Below are 16,552 nucleotides of genomic sequence, written 5' to 3'. Positions count from 1 at the left end.
CTGTTTTTTAATTTTTTATCCAAGTGTAGTTGATTTACAATGTTCCTTCAATTTCTACTCTACAGCATCGTGACCCAGTCATACACACACACACACACACACACACACACACACACGCATTCTTTTTTTTCACACTATCTTCCATCATGTTCTAAGCCAAGAGATTGGACATGGTTCCCTGTGCTATACAGAAGGACCCCATTACTTACCTGTTCTTTTTTTTTTTTTTTTTTTTTTTCCCACTGTACAGCAAGGGGGTCAGGTTATCCTTACATGTATACATTGCAATTACAGTTTTTCCCCCACCCTTTCTTCTGTTGCAACATGAGTATCTAGACATAGTTCTCAATGCTATTCAGTGGGATCTCCTTGTAAATCTATTCTAGGTTGTGTCTGATAAGCCCAAGCTCCTGATCCCTCCCACTCCCTCCCCCTCCCATCAGGCAGCCACAAGTCTCTTCTCCAAGTCCATGATTTTCTTTTCTGAGGAGATGTTCATTTGTGCTAGATATTAGATTCCAGTTATAAGTGATATCATATGTATTTGTCTTTGTCTTTCTGGCTCATTTCACTCAGGATGAGATTCTCTAGTTCCATCCATGTTGCTGCAAATGGCATGATGTCATCCTTTTTTATGGCTGAGTAGTATTCCATTGTGTATATACAAATGATGCAACTGACAAGGGCTTAATCTCTAGAATATATAAGCAACTTATACAACCCAACAGCAAAAAAACCAATCAATCAATGGAAAAATGGGCAAAAGACCTGAATAGACATTTCTCCAAAGAAGATATACAGATGGCCAACAAACACATGAAAAAATGCTCAACATCGCTGATTATAAGAGAAATGCAAATCAAAACTACCATGAGATATCACCTCACACCACTCAGAATGGCCATCATTAATAAATCCACAAATAACAAGTGCTGGAGGGGCTGTGGAGAAAAGGGAACCCTCCTGCACTGCTGGTGGGAATGTAAACTGGTACAGCCACTATGGAGAACAGTTTGGAGATACCTTAGAAATCTATACATAGAACTTCCATATGACCCTGCAATCCAACTCTTGGGCATCTATCCGGACAAAGCTCTACTTAAAAGAGACACTTGCACCCTCATGTTCATTGCAGCACTATTCACAATAGCCAGGACATGGAAACAATCCAAATGTCCATCGACAGATGATTGGATTCGGAAGATGTGGTATACTTACCTGTTCTAAATGTAATAGTTTGCATCTACTAACCGCAAACTCCCAGTCCATCCCACTCCCTCACCCCTCTCCCAGGGCAACCACAAGTCTGTTCTCCATGTCCATGAGTTTGTTTCCTGTAGACAGGTTTATTTGTGCCATATTTTAGATTCTACATATCAGTGATAGCATAGGGTATTTGTCTTTCTCTTTCTGACTTACTTCAGTATGAGACTCTCTAGTTGCATCCATGTTATTGCAAATGGCATTATTTTGTCATTTTTTATGACTGAATAGTAGTCCATTATATATATATATATATATATATATATACACATATACATCACATCTTCTTAATCCATTCAACTGTTGTTTCCTTGGCTATTGTGAGTAGTGCTGCAATGAACATACGGGTGCCTGTATTTTTTGAATGAAAGTTTTTGTCTGGATGGCCTCAGCTCTTAAAAGTTCCAAAGGAGGTGGGGGTACTGAGATGGGGTCAGGTGGCAGCAGCAGTTCTGGGCATCTCATCTGCTTCCTCTGCTTTCTATGGATCCCTGATATCAGCCATCAGCCCTCCTTTAATATGCAGACAAAATTAGCCCAAACCTCCATTCCACAATCAGGGAGAAATACAAGCTCTCCTCAAGATTTCTTCAACATCTTGGAGGTGACTAGGAAAAGGTATACCTCTCTCTCATACTTTGTTTTTACTGCATTTGTCAGTCAGGGTCATCTAGGTTCTTATTGTTTGTTTTGTTTTAATTTTCTTCTTTGGTATTGACCCAAAGAACTCAGCCTCTTACCTCCTGATAATCCTTTCCAATCTCACACACAAGGAAGATGACTGTATTTTTTCTGGAGAACTGGGATGATGATAAAGAGTTTCTACATAGTCCGTACAGCCTGTAATTGAAGAGTATCAGCCACAACTGTTATAAGTCCTGTCACTGTCTTCCCTACTCCCCTCTCTCTCCTTTCTCATTGCTACCCATCCCACAACCAAACCCACAAAATTTAGGTTTATTATTTACACAAATCCTTTAGTTGTCTCATGGTTGCCTTCTTCCCCCAGGTGACTTATCAAGGTATTTCCCTAAAATAAAGTTCTTTCCTTAAAGCACCCTGGTATCTGCTAGAAAAGCAATGATCTTTCTCAGTCCAGCTATCACCTCACTCATTCATTCATGAATCTATTTAATAAATATTCATTGAGCACATAGTATATGTCAGAGTCTGGGGATAAAAGTAAATAAGACAAAAAGTCATGTCCTTATAGAACTCATATTCTATGGGAACTCCATAAAACTTCATTTGGAAAGTAAAAAGGTTTCAACACAAAACGTTGAAAGCTGATGTCTTAGAATATTTTTAAGAAAGCATTTAGTGTTGACCATATTGGGTTTCTACTTTTCCTCTTTCTTTCTCTCTCTCTTTTTCTTTTTGGCTGCTTCTGTGGTGTGGGGAAGTTTTGGAGCCAGGGATTGAACCCTTGCCACAGCAGTGACAACACCAGATCCTTAACCTGCTGACCCACCAGGGAACTCCCCTATTTATTTCTTTTAAATGGTAGAGGGAGGAACTGGCTTACCCTTTTTGGATTTCAAGTTCCTCTTTTAACTTTCCTCCTTTTTGAAAGGACCATTTCTTCCTCTGTTCTCCTGGGCTGGGTTGGCAGCCTCCTGTCTCCTGCTCAACCCTCCCTGAAATACACAGAGCTGCACTACCCCCTTCACTCCATCTCACCCTTGCTTTCAATGTTTTAATTTGAAGGGGTCTTTCCCGTTGAACCCTGTTGCGCACTCACCACTCTCTCTTCTCCCACCTAAATGCATTCTCTTGCCCTATTTTGAAGATGTTATCTGTGCTGGCGGGATGTGCTGCTTTGTAGACCATTAAACTGTCCTCCATAAAATTTACAGATCCTTCCAATGATGCATGTGTGACTGTAGATGTCACCAACAGATGTCTGGGGAGTTACATTCCACCCAGAATACGCGCTCCTGCAGTTTTAAGAGTTAGACTGAGTGCCTTCATTCTTCCTTCCTCCTGGGCTAGTGGGTTTCACCAGATATATGCCGCTGTTTCTTTTATGACATTTCCTTTTATATTTCTCCAGCCCATACCCAACAGATCATCTTTGAGGAGTCACTTTACAAATGACTGAGATTATCTGCACACAGAAGGCCTCACTCACAGCACTACTAGGTCCAACAGACAAGTGAGTTTAGATGTGTTTCTACAAGTGCTGATATTCCTGAAGCAACTTGGAAAGAAAAGCTTAAGCAAGAGACTGGCACAGATGTTGCATCCAAAGGGAAAGCATCTAACAACATGCACTACTCCAATGATTTTTACACTATTTTATTGTTTACTTGGATTCCATCTTGTTAAAAAAAAATTGAAAAGACTTACAAAAATGCATATAATATGTTAAAACCAACCAAAATGATAAGGAAATTCAGTCAAGAAATAAGAAAAATGTCCTTTTGCAAGAATAATGCAAGGTTTGCCTATTATGAGAAGATTTTAGATCCTGAAGGCACTTACTAGATTTAGCTCTGAGCTTCTTAATGGCCAAAGCAAAAAGGGAAACATAGTCAGCCTCAGATGCTACCCATCTGGAGGGGAGAAGGAGGATCTATTAGAGTACATTTATTTTTTTTCACATTGACTTGGGTCTGCCTCATACATCTACTGGGTGGGGTTAGGAAGCCTAAATATTCTGCATAACATAGTCCTACACAGCAGAATTATTCCATCCAATATACAAACCACACACCTTTGAGAATGACTGACTTGTAAGATTCATTAAGTCCAAAGTCAAAACTCAAGCTAATAATTCAAGAGAAGCACTGATACTGAGACCAGAAATTTTGATTATCATATGCTTCAGCTCTGGTCAGTTCTTTTTTATACTTTTCTCTTTGTCGAGGTTCTCACTGTGTTCCTCCATTCTCTTCCTGAGGTTGGTGAGCATCTTTAGTTATTGCCTCAATCTCTTTATCAGGTGGATTGCTTATATCCATTTCGTTTAGTCCTTTTTCTAAGGTTTTTTCTTGTTCCTTCATTTGGAACATATTCCTCTCTCTCCTCATTTTGCCTCATTCTCTGTGTTTATTTCTATGTATTAAGTAGGGCCCTTATGAATCCTGATATTGAAGACGTGGCCTTATATAGGAGATGTCCCATGGGGCCCTCTGGCCACCAAAGCTAGATGTGCCAAGGGTATCCCCTGCCTGGGCTGTGTACACCTTCTGTTGTGGTGTGTCTGATTACTGTGGGCCTACTGGTAGGTGGGACTGGGCCCCCAGCCTGGCTGGTTATGAGGAGCAGCTTCTTGCGGATCCCAGCACTAATAAGCTAAAGGGAATATTTTTAAGTGGGGCTTGCCCCTGCCAGTGTTAGTAGAATGGAAAAGACTCCCCAAAATGACTGCCACCAGCATCTCAGTCCCCAGAGGGAGTCCCAGCTGCTTTTTGCCTCTCCAGGACGATCTTCAAGTTCAACAAGTGGATCTAACCCCTTGTGCCTTGCAAAGTGCTGCCTATGTGCTGGGACTCAGCATGTGTGAGATTTTTTCATGTGTCCTTTAAGAGTAGAGTCTCTGTTTCCTATAGCCCTCTGACCCTCTCAAAGGTAAGCCCAGTGGTTTTCAAAGCCTGACTTTCTAGGGGCTCATCTTCCCAGTGCAGGACCCCAAGACTGGGGAGCCCCATGTGGGGCTAGGACCCTTCCTCCTTGGGGAGAACCTCTGTAGAACCTCTCATTTGTAGGTGTGGCTCTGACTAGCACACCTCTCTCTCTCTCTTATCCATCTCATGGTGGCTGTTAATATCTTTGAGTTGTCAAAAACCTTTAGTGGGGAGTTCCCATCATGGCACAGTGGAAATAAATCTGACTAGGAACCATGAGGTTGCAGGTTCGATCCTTGGCCTCGCTTAGTGGGTTATGGATCCGGTGTTGCCGTGAGCTGTGGTGTAGATCACACATGTGGCTTGGATTCCGAGTTGCTGTGGCTGTGGTTCAGGCCCGCAGCTACAGCTCCAATTCGAGCCCTAGCCTGGGAATCTCCATATGCTACAGGTGCGGCCCTAAAAATACATATATATACACATATACACACACACACACACACACACACACACACACACACACATACACACAGACATACACACACACACATACACACATATACACACACACATACACACACATATATACATATATATATGTGTGTCTTTGGTCTTTGGGTTGTTCTCATACCTGCTATGTAAATAGCTGTAACTGGTGTGTCCATGGAAGGAAGTGAACTCAGGTTCTTCTACTTGGCTGCCTTGATCCCCTTCCAAGGCTGCCTGAAAAGAACTAATGCTGATAATGTTGTAGGTCCATCGGCAACTCACCTATCCATTTCTAACCAAGATGTCTGGACAACGCTTCTGCAGACTAATAGCTCACTTGACTCATGAAATTAAAAGCTTGAGTTCGATATTTTTACTGCCTTGTTTAAAGTATAATTAGAAAAATAAGATCACATTTTAGGAAACAAAAAATCTGTCCTTGGATTAATAAACTGATCATTTCATTCCCACCGTAAAAATAAGCCTCCCTTCCAGTGGTCTGTGTGGCAGGGCACAAGTCCTGGCCTCAGGGATTCACTCTCATGTCATTAATGACGTTGATCTTTCAAGCTGGGTATTTATAAAAATTTCCAGTAGAACCATTCAAGGTCGAAAGCTTTGAGATTCAGTTTACTAAACTAGCTAGTTCTTAGTACCTTCACCTTCACTTGTGAGCATCTGCCAACTACATGAAGCAACTAGCTCTGTCAAGAAAGGTAGGCTGTTGCAATGGCAGGGTCATTGTCTGAGTTTGAATTTCCAAGTGACAGTCTGAGAATGGGGGTTCTTTAAGTGATTTATTGGGGGGAGGGGAAATGTGCTCAGGAGAAAAAGAAATAGGGCTGAGAAGAAAATTAGCCAAGGATGTGGATTCAGTGGCTTTATTGTGGGCCCACAGGGAGTTTTGGGACACAAGTTATATCACAAAGTTGATCTCTAGATGGAGATAGCTCCCCTCTGACCAACAGCAAGTCTCTGAAGGAGCCACTGGCTGTGAGCTGTTAGAGCCAATACAGTGTTGTGCATAGGGTGCACCAGCCTGGTAGGGGAGGTTATGAGCTGAAAACTCACAGCATCCTCTGGAACCAGTAAGAGAAGTGGGTAGCAATTTCCCAAAGTGATCTCTCTCTTCACTGGATATTCACGTATCCAAGGATGGTAGGGTACATGAGAGGTGTGTCCTGAATGACGGTAAAGGAATCAGCTGTGGTCACTGCTACTGAAAAGAAATCTCTAGCATTGAAGCTTCACCAGATTTTAGATGTACGGTTTTGATTTTTTGTTTTTGTTCTAATTTTAGACTTGGGCTCCTATAGTGGGTTGAAGCCTGCCCAAAAGACACATCCATGTCCTCTGTCCCAGAAGCTGTGAATATAACCATATTTGAAAATAAGGGGGAGGGATTGTCTTTGCAGATATAATTCACTTAAGGGTGTTAAGATGAGTTGGGCCTTAAGTCCAATGACAGTTTTTCTTAAGAGACAGAAGAGAAAACACAGACACAAAAGAGACAGCCCTGTGAAGATGGAGAGAGAGATTAGAGTTACGCAATCAAAAGCCGAGGAATGCCTGGAGTCACCAGAAGCTAGAAGGGGCAGGGAATGGGATAATATTCCCTAAAGCCTTTGGAGGGAGTGTGGCATTACCAACACCTTGATTTTGAACTTCTGACCTCCAGAACTGTGGAGGAATACATCTCAGTTGTCTTAAGCCAGCCGGTTTGTGGTGGTATATCATGACAGCTTCAGGAGACCAATACAGTCCTCTCCTCATCTGCCTGGTCTCTTGCAAGTTAATTAACTACTCAGAGCCTCAGCTCTAATATGTAAAAAGGGATAAATAATCTCATAGTTTTGTTGCATGAGTTAAGATATCAGGAGTTCCCATCGTGGCTTAGGGGAAACGAATCTGAGTAGCATCCATGAGGACGAAGGTTCAATCCCTGGCCTTACTCAGTGCTGTGATTTGTGGAGGTTGCAGACGCAGCTCAGATCCTGCTTTGCTATGGTTGTGGCATAGGCCAGCGGCTACAGCTCTGATTAGACCCCTGGCCTAGGGATCTCCACATGCCTCGGGTTTGGCCCTAAAAAGAGGGGGGAAATATATATATATATATATACACATATATATACACACACACATATATATATATACACACACACACACATATATATATATACACACACACACACACACACATATATATATATATATATAATCAGGAAAACATGTGGATAGTCAAGAATTGACACAACAGATGTTCAATAAATCTTACTTGCCCATCTCTCTTCTACCTATATTGGCCCTAAACAAAGCTTTATGAAGGAGGTTCTTACCATGCCTTTTCATGGTGGCAACCCTAGCACTGGAACCACGGCTCCTCTCTTTTCCTCAAAGGAACAGTGGGGTTTTGCCACCAAAGACTGAAGTAAGGCTAAACACTTAAGTTTTTAATAAAACATAACTTCAACAATAGCCTTTGACTTATTAATACTTCTTAAGGAAACTATACATTTTATCCACATTTTAATGAGTATCAAATATATTCAAATATATACATATTGTTAGTATAGAGCTTGATGAATTTCCACTAATTGAACACAATCATGTAACCAGAATCCAGATCAAGAAAGAGAATATTATCAGCCCTCTAGAAACTTGCCTTGTGCTGCTCCCCAATCACTATTCCCCCACAAGGTGAACTGCGATGCTGATTAACTTTGCCTGGTTTGGAAATTTATAGGCGGGGAATCATACAACATGTATTCTTTTGTGCATGACTCCTTTTGTGTCACATAACATTGATGAGAGTTACCCACTTTATGATGTGTAATGGTAGATGGCACATTACCATTCATGTATAACATTCCATTTAGAGAATACACCACAGTTGATCTATTTATTCTATTGATGGTGGATGTTTGGGTTGTTGCCAATTTTTGGCTATTACAAATAGTAATATTTGTATAAACATTCTAGTTTATATCTTTTAGCAAACATATAGATTCTAGTTTATATCTTTTAGCATTACATTCCATAAACAGTCTAGCTCATACCTTTTAGCAAACATAGACTAATCTGGGAAAAGCTGATCTCCCTACAGTATTAAATCTTCTAGAACATGAATATGGTCCATCCCTCCTTTTATGTAGATGTTTTTAAAAATCTCTCAACAGTGTTTTGTAGTTTTCTGTCAAGTCTGGCACATCTTTCATTAGATTTATTCCTAAGTGTTTTACATTTTTGACGCTATTGTAAGTGATATTGGGACTCTGTGGGATTTTAAGATGATGGAAAATTATAATAGTCTGCCTCTCTAGACAAGGAACATAAGATTCCCTTTTATTAAAATTGTAGAAGGAGGAAAATTATTTAAATATTCCACCCTGTTAAAGCTGACAAGAGGAAAAACAAACAGGACCAGAGGCTGCAATTAGCCCATTACAGTGTCAGCGACAAATTCCAGTTTTTACCTCCAACCATATCGAATAAGCCCTAAGAAACCCTTTCCCAGAAAAGTATCCAAAAGAAACAACTTGAAATTCCATGGTTTGCATGAAATAAATGAATTCTTTTGATCTTTGGCCGGAGTTTAGTACTTTTTCTGATTTCAAACATTTGAAAAGGGAGACAAAGTCCAACATTTATATACTCTATTACGTGTCAAGTGTATTTACATAATTATCTCTTTTAATTCTCATGACACACCCATATGCTTTTAGCATTCACTGGATTTTACAGTTGAGGAATCTGAAACGCAGAGCCATGAATGCTCTAAATCACACTCCATCAGTGATAGAAATGCAAATCCAGGCCTGACAGATGCCAAAGGTAATTTCCCCTGCCTTTAAAAAAGTAAAATTAATTAGTATCTTCCCAGCTATTAAAACGAAAGGCATGTTCATTATGGAAATTTTGAAAAAATATTGAAAAGTATGGACAAATGGTTTTTCTAGATAACATTTTTCAGTTAATATCGCTTCACGCTAACTACCTCATGACTTTACATATTCATCTATGGCATCATTCAAACATCTGTATGGTTTTTTTGTCAATTAAATCTAACATTTTAACCAAACATCTTTCATGTTAGACACTTAGTTCATTGGACAGTTATAAGAATCTACGTATACATCTGTAGCATAACTTTGCACACACTTATGGTCATTCCTTTACAATAAATTCCTCAAAATATTCTCTGGGGTTAAATGGATAGAAACCTGTGAAGTCTCTTTAATATACATGGCCAAGCCGTCCCTGGCGCCCCCAACCCCACCCCCCACCTCCACAGCCCCAATGCCCTGGGACAGGTCTCTGCTGCCACTCTCCTCTGCCTGGGAGAGTGGCCATCACTGTGTTTCTGCCTGTGCTGAGTATTATCACTTAGAAAAACATTTACCAATTGAATAGGTAAAAAAAACATATAAACATATTTCTTTAAATAATCATGGTGTTGAGCATCTACATAGAGGTATATGTATTTCTCCTTTTGGAAGCGAAAAAACCACTTTCTCATTGCCAACCATCACGTATTAAGCACCTTACACCAGCTTCTCATGTGCTATCCCCTTTTATCCCCAGGACATCAACCCAAGGTGTCTGTTGGTGTTAGGAACAGGTGTGATTGGCACCCAAGCCACCATGGCCTGACCAAAGAAGAGTTGTTTTTCTCATATGCAACACATGTGGAGAAAGTGCCTTTGAGAGAGTTGGCACTCCATGGATGCCTATGAATGAATGAATGAGCAAAGGATGAGGCAAGAGCAGGCTCCAAACTCAAGTCCACTGACACCCAACCCCCTCCTCCTATTATATCACACTGCCACTCTCAGGGCTTGAAACCAGTAAGGGTGCCTTTCCTGGCCAGAAACCGTGTGCTGGCTTTGCTGGAAATGCTGGAATAGAGATTCACAGAAGCACTCAAAAATTCAGGATTTAATCACACAGACACACACACTGGTGCCATCACCCAATGATCATAAATCGGGGCCAGGGATACCCACTTTTTGAGCACTATCACTCCAGCCTCAACTTAGCACTGCAGGGCAGGAGGGCTTACAGTGCCCCCTTTGCCGTGCACCCAACCCCAGCGTGAACCCTGCCACTTTCCCAGCCCCACAGAACTGTGCTCCCTACTCTCTGCTGAAAACCAGGGATAAAAATCATTTTCTTTCTGGCCATGCTGAGCACAGCATGCAGGGTAAGGCTGAACTCTGTCAAACAATGTATAAAACCCGAATTAATACCGAGATGGACCCAATTCTCTGACAGGCGTGTTAAATGTGATTAAAGCTGCATAGCATTCCCCGCATACCCATCTGCTGCGTTGAGGAGCCCACAGCTGTTCTGATTTCCGACCTACCGTTTCTTGTCAGTTGTTTCAAATGCATCTCATCTTGCAGGGAATCTGGTCCCTCCCTCATCGGCTGGCCTTGGCCAGCTTCTCTAAGCAGTTGCTGATACCCACATGCCTCTGGCCGCAGGTCTGCAGAGGCATGTGTGAGCTCTGGCTGATGCAAAAATGTGTGATCACAGGGAAAGCTTAGCGCTTTCGCTGCTGGAATGAATCCCTTGGATCCTAAGCTGTGGTGACGCCACCACCTGCGGTTCTGCAGGCTTATGCTATGGGGTCAGAGGAAAGAAAAGGGACAGATCATTTTGGATGCTACAGAGCACTGGTCCTGAGGTGCCCACCAGCTACCACAGAAAGAGCTACCATAGAAACACATTCTGAAAGTTCTTGAAAGCCAGTGAGAGCACTGCCTGGGATCCTAGGGAAAAGCAGGGGCAGAGATCAGGATGGGGCTCCGCTGGGAAAGGGATGGAGGCCACAGAGGCCACTGGAGACCCTGATGCCCTAGGACACAGAAAAGGCAGAGGACAGCTAATTGCAGGAGAAAATCATGCTGGCCAGCATTGGCTCAGAGAGCATCTTCATGAAAATTTTTTCAAAAAGCTGCCTCGTATAGGACTGTGGCCTTGCTCTAGGGTACTGAGCCTGGCAAGCATAGCATAGGCTGGATTTCAGCCTATTTCCCACCCTGATCAAGCATCTTTGTGCAGTGAACCACCTCTGCAACCATACACACCAGCTCAGAACAAAGGACAAGCTCAGAGGGAACATAAGGAATTCACCATCAGAAGCAGGGAGGTAAGATGAGTGAAAAATGCCTGCCCTCAAGCAACCAATAGGAGCAAGGCTAGCACATGAGTGTGGAAAATTCAGTGGACCTTGAGAGAAGAGCCGGGAGAGAAATACAAAAACAGAGGGTCCAGAGGATGCAAAAAAGTGGAATCCTCTTCCTAGCTTCTGCTGGTTTGCCGGCCATCTCTGGCATTCCTTGACTTGTAGATACATAATGCCAACCTCTGCCCAGGATGTCACTTGCATTTTTCCTGAGTGTCTCTGTCTTCACGTGGCTGTCTTCTCAAAAGGAGCCCCATCATATCTAAAGGAATTCTTCCTAAAGGACTGATAGTTGTTTTACACGCCTCCTGGAAGCGAAGCATTTAAACTTGCTCCACCCAATTGACCAACCCGGCGGGAGCGATGATTCTATATCCTGGGAAAACCCTGGGCTGGGACTCATACTTGTTAAAACAGCTCCAACTTTCCCCTTAAAATCCCCCTTTTTAGATCTGATGAACCAATATTAGCATACAATAAATGCTAAAAACACCAATTCTGTATTAAGAGAAAAACCTGAGTGAGCAGAGCCCCTTGGGTTCTATTAGAGACATCAGGAATCACTTATTGATTTTCCTAAAGAAAAAAAATTAATTGAAAACAAAAAGCTGGCCATTACATGAGAGCTACAGTTTAATTCAATAAACATTTGCTGGACAAATACTAGGTTTCAGGCACGAGGGTTGCAAGAAAAAGAGGCCATCATCCCAGTGTCAAGGGGATGTGTGGTGGTGACAGGAGCATATCATGAAAGGCATGTGTAGTGTGTGTATATAATACACATATACCTATACAAATATAGAGTGTGGATATGTGCATTAAAATAAAAAATCCAAGGAACGGAGTGGTTAATGAATCTGACTAGCGTCCATGAGGACACAGGTTTGATCCCTAGCCTTGCTCAGTGGGTTAAGGATCCGGCATTGCCATGATTTGTGATGTAGGTCAAAGATGCAGCTCAGATCCTGCGTTGCTGTGGCTGTGGTGTAGGCCAGCTCCAATTTGACCTCTAGCCTGGGAACCTCCATATGCCACAGGTGCAGCCCTAAAAAGAAAATATATATATATATAAGCAGACATTGAAATAATATCAGTCTTATCATAATCACACTCATCTCACAGCCAAACCTAAGTCAAGGCCAGCTGAGAATGTCCAATAGCACAAGTTCACGTTTGAGAAAACAAAGGCACTTTAGCTTTAATGGGGATGAAGGAAAAAAAAGTCACCGAGTGCTCACCATGTACCAAGCATTTATTTATGTTTCGTATCATTCTTTTATCCATGTATTTGGATTATCTCATTAAATCCTTACCTCAACTCTGAGAAGATACATAATTTTCTATATTTTACCAGTGAGGAAACTTGAAAAACACTTGGCTCACTCGACAGCAGAGCAAAGATTCAAACCCAGGTCTGTCACACTCCAAAGACAACCTTAGAGGAAGGTTCTAGAATGAGCTTCAAGGCCCCGGGTGGACTCCAAAAGACTGTATCAGCATCACCACAGTTGTACACATTAATCCTGATCAAGGAGAGAAACCAGACACAGAGACCAAAGCTTCTGTGTTGAGGGGCCAGGGTGAAGCTGTAAACAGGGAACCAGACCAAAGGGTCTGAAACCCTGGGAGGAGTGCCTGGGGAAGGGCCTGGCATATGGACTGGGGATGAGGCACGGGTGTCAGGACAGCTTCTAATTAGTCACTGGGTGGGGCTGCCTAAGGGACAGTGTCAGGTCTGGAAAAGACCCAGGAAATTCAGCAAATTCTCTCACAGGGCCTCACAGGTAGTTGGTACCTCCCAGGCATGGATCCCTGTGCTGCAAACAGAACCACATACCCCAGAAAGAGCAGTGGCAGGCCCCACACAGGCAGCTGCCAGGAGGCCAGCACAGCTGGCTCTGACCGGTGACAGCTCTCAGACACAACACAGGTAGCTCCCCTGGGCCCTTCCTTGAGGAAGCAGAGCACAGTCCAAACAATGGACAGCGGATTTCAGGGGTTCTCCCAACCAAGCCTTTTTAGGTCACAGACGGTGCTGTGTTTATACTCCCAGGGACAGAACATCCTTTGCTCACAACCCCACGCCACCCCCCACCCCCACCTCCCTCCTTTGGCAAATGCCTTGGACTCTGAGCAATCTGTGCAGATGTGTTGTGAATCACTGTCAGTTCAAGTACACAGTATTCCCTGACTTGAAACCCCATCTGCTTGCCCTGCATTCCTCCCACTCCAAGTGCTGATGGAGGCAAAGTCCACAAAGCAGCAGCAGCTCCCAAGCCTTTGCCACGTTTGGTGACAGCAGGCAGGACAGTCACAAAGCCAGGGGACTGAGACCCAAGATGCACAGTCTGTGCTAGTGTAGCCCCAGAGGCTTTACATTCCCACAGCCCTGTGAGCCACTGAGGGTCACATCCATCACAAGAGATCAGGGAGGCTGCTGGGCGAAAACATTAGAGTGAGGAAGGGAGCTGAGCTTCAAAACTGGATATGTTGTTGCTTACAGACAACCTCCATCTCAGATCATTGTTTCCAAGTATTTTGATTAGCAGTCATAACAGTGGCAGCTTGTGGACTACAGACTATGCAAAGCGCTTTGTGTGTTTGAAGTCATTTCATCTTTCCGGAGAGCTCTGAGGAAGACACGATCATGCTCTTCTTAGAGATGAGGCTCTTGGGCACAGAGAGGTTGGCAGGCATGAGAGGATGAGGAAGAAGAAGGGGACCTCCCTGCATTCCTCATTTTCTCTGCCCTTCTCTTTGACAGGGGCAGACTTGGGCCCATATACCTTCAGGTTCTTAATAGCCCCTCCATAGACCCCTACTGGGGGTGAAGGATCTGAAGGGATGTGCAGCCATGGACTGTCTGAGAGATGGTTTGGAGGCTGATATATACATATATATTTGTATGTGTGTAAAATTGCTCCCTGAGGAAAGCAGAGAAAGAAAATGTGAGGTGTGGGGGGAGCTTCTGAGCTAGAGGGAGGAATGTCTACATTGGCAAGCTTAGAAGTTTCTGAAAACTCAGGCAGGGTGGGCCCATCAAAGGCACAAAAAATCAGCCCTTCCGTGCAGGCTGCCCTTCATCCCAGGTCACAGAGGATCTTCACAGACATGAAAGTATATCTTCTTATTTAGGGAAGACTCGAAGTTTTCGTGTATAAGGCAGTATGATGTGTAGGACATGGGGGAGGATGTTGAGCAGGTGGGTACACTCTGAGGAGGGTCCCAGAGACATCAGCCATGCCAGGAAGTGGTTAGATGGGCTATGAAGTAAATCAAATGAATGATGGCAGAAGCCACACCAACATCAGCTGTGCCCCGCCACACTCCTCATGCTCACTGGAAGATGGTCACTCCTGGAGGGATGTCCAGTACCTCATTTGGGCTTCTCTTCACCTCATTGGTCACTTTGGCCATCATGGGCCAGGAAGGTGAGGAACCTTATGAGTTTGCTGAACTGCTGACTCCTGAAGAGCTAGATGGGTCCACATGGGACGACCTTCTTACCCCTCACCCCAGCACCAAAAATTCACTAACCTTCACTGAGTATCTGCTAGCCCTGATGCTAAATGCAGTTCTCATTTTGAAGACAAGGAAACTTGCTTGGGTAGGAACAGGCTCAAAGTCCCAGAAATCAGTATGTGGCCAAGCCAGAATCCACACCTTAGACTCCAAGTTCTCAACACGCCATGTTACCTTCCAGAAAGATCGGCTACCTTGGTGCTATAATGGTAAACTCCCTGTTGAATAACACTGATTACTTTGATTTCAGAAAAATGCTTATTAATTGGGCTAAGATTCACTCTATAAGCTCATCCGTATTTCTAGTACTTTCTGAGGAAGAATATTTTGAAATATAGGTAGATGATTGACAGATGATAGCTAATAGATGACGGATGAATAGATAGACTTTATTTTTTTATTTTTATTTTTTGTGAAACATTCACACTTTATTTTAAATTGAGTTTGTATCTTAGCTCCTCTATCAAACTTGGTGACCTTGAAAACAGTTTGTTTCTTTTCTGTACATCAGCCTGGTCAATCCCTCTCTCACAGGACTCCTGTAAGAAAACAGTCTCTAACTGCCTGGGGTTCTCAGAGACTCTCTTCTTCTCCTCCGTGTTAATGCCACCCTCGACTTGTGTCCAAATTCCACAGCAAGAACCCAGTTCCAACATTGTGTAAAACATTTACAGCGTCTGTTTTTGACATCAAGTTGGCCTGGAGGTTTGACAGCCTGGTACCCGTGGCGTCCCACCCAAGAACGTTTCCTTCAAAACAGGTTCCTGTTACAGAAACAGCCCTGGTTTTAAATATACTCCCTCCCCTCATAAAAATGCCCCAGCCAGCTAAAGCCATTCTGCTGAAAATATTTAATTAATACCTTCACAGGGGTCTGGTCCTTATTAAAGACTCTTGGGGACCATGTCTTAGGGGCAATGCTTTGTTCTAAGCTGCTCAATGCGTTACAGATAAAATAACGTGCTGGACTATGCTTTCTATTAAAAGCAGGGATGCTTGCCACAAACCCCTTTGTCAATGGAGTGACACATTGAGGCATAATCCAAGGACAACATACAAACACAAACAGTGTAAATCCACCCACTTAGCAAAAGGCATCCCAGTAAAACCACAAGAAAGTTCTGGTGATTAGCTGAGGGGATTAAAAACTGGATGAGCACTTCCTTTCCTCATCTCCACTGAAGAAGCCACAAAGGCTCCCCAGGCAAGCAAGAGCCCAGCCTAAATGCACTCACTCACTCAGTTTCTCTCCAGCATCTTCTGGGCTTCCCAGCCTTTGGCAGGTAAGAAGAGCATGGGTCCAAAGTCTGACTTTGCAGGAAGCAGGCACACCCTCTGCCTACTTTTGTCTCACCAACTGAAGCCTGGCAAATGCTTGCTTGTATTTGTTTGGTGTTAGAAGAGGACATTTTTGGGGAGTTCCCTGATGGCCTAGCAGTTAAGGATCCAGGATTATCATTGCTGTGGCAAAGGTTTGATTAATCCTTGGCCCAAGGAACTTCCACATGCTGTGGGTGCAAGC

The sequence above is a fragment of the Sus scrofa genome, chromosome 1 (assembly GCF_000003025.6).
Source record: "Sus scrofa isolate TJ Tabasco breed Duroc chromosome 1, Sscrofa11.1, whole genome shotgun sequence".
Classification (NCBI taxonomy): domain Eukaryota; kingdom Metazoa; phylum Chordata; class Mammalia; order Artiodactyla; family Suidae; genus Sus; species Sus scrofa.
The sequence above is the reverse complement of the archived record's forward strand: the minus strand, read 5'-3'. Positions refer to the sequence as shown.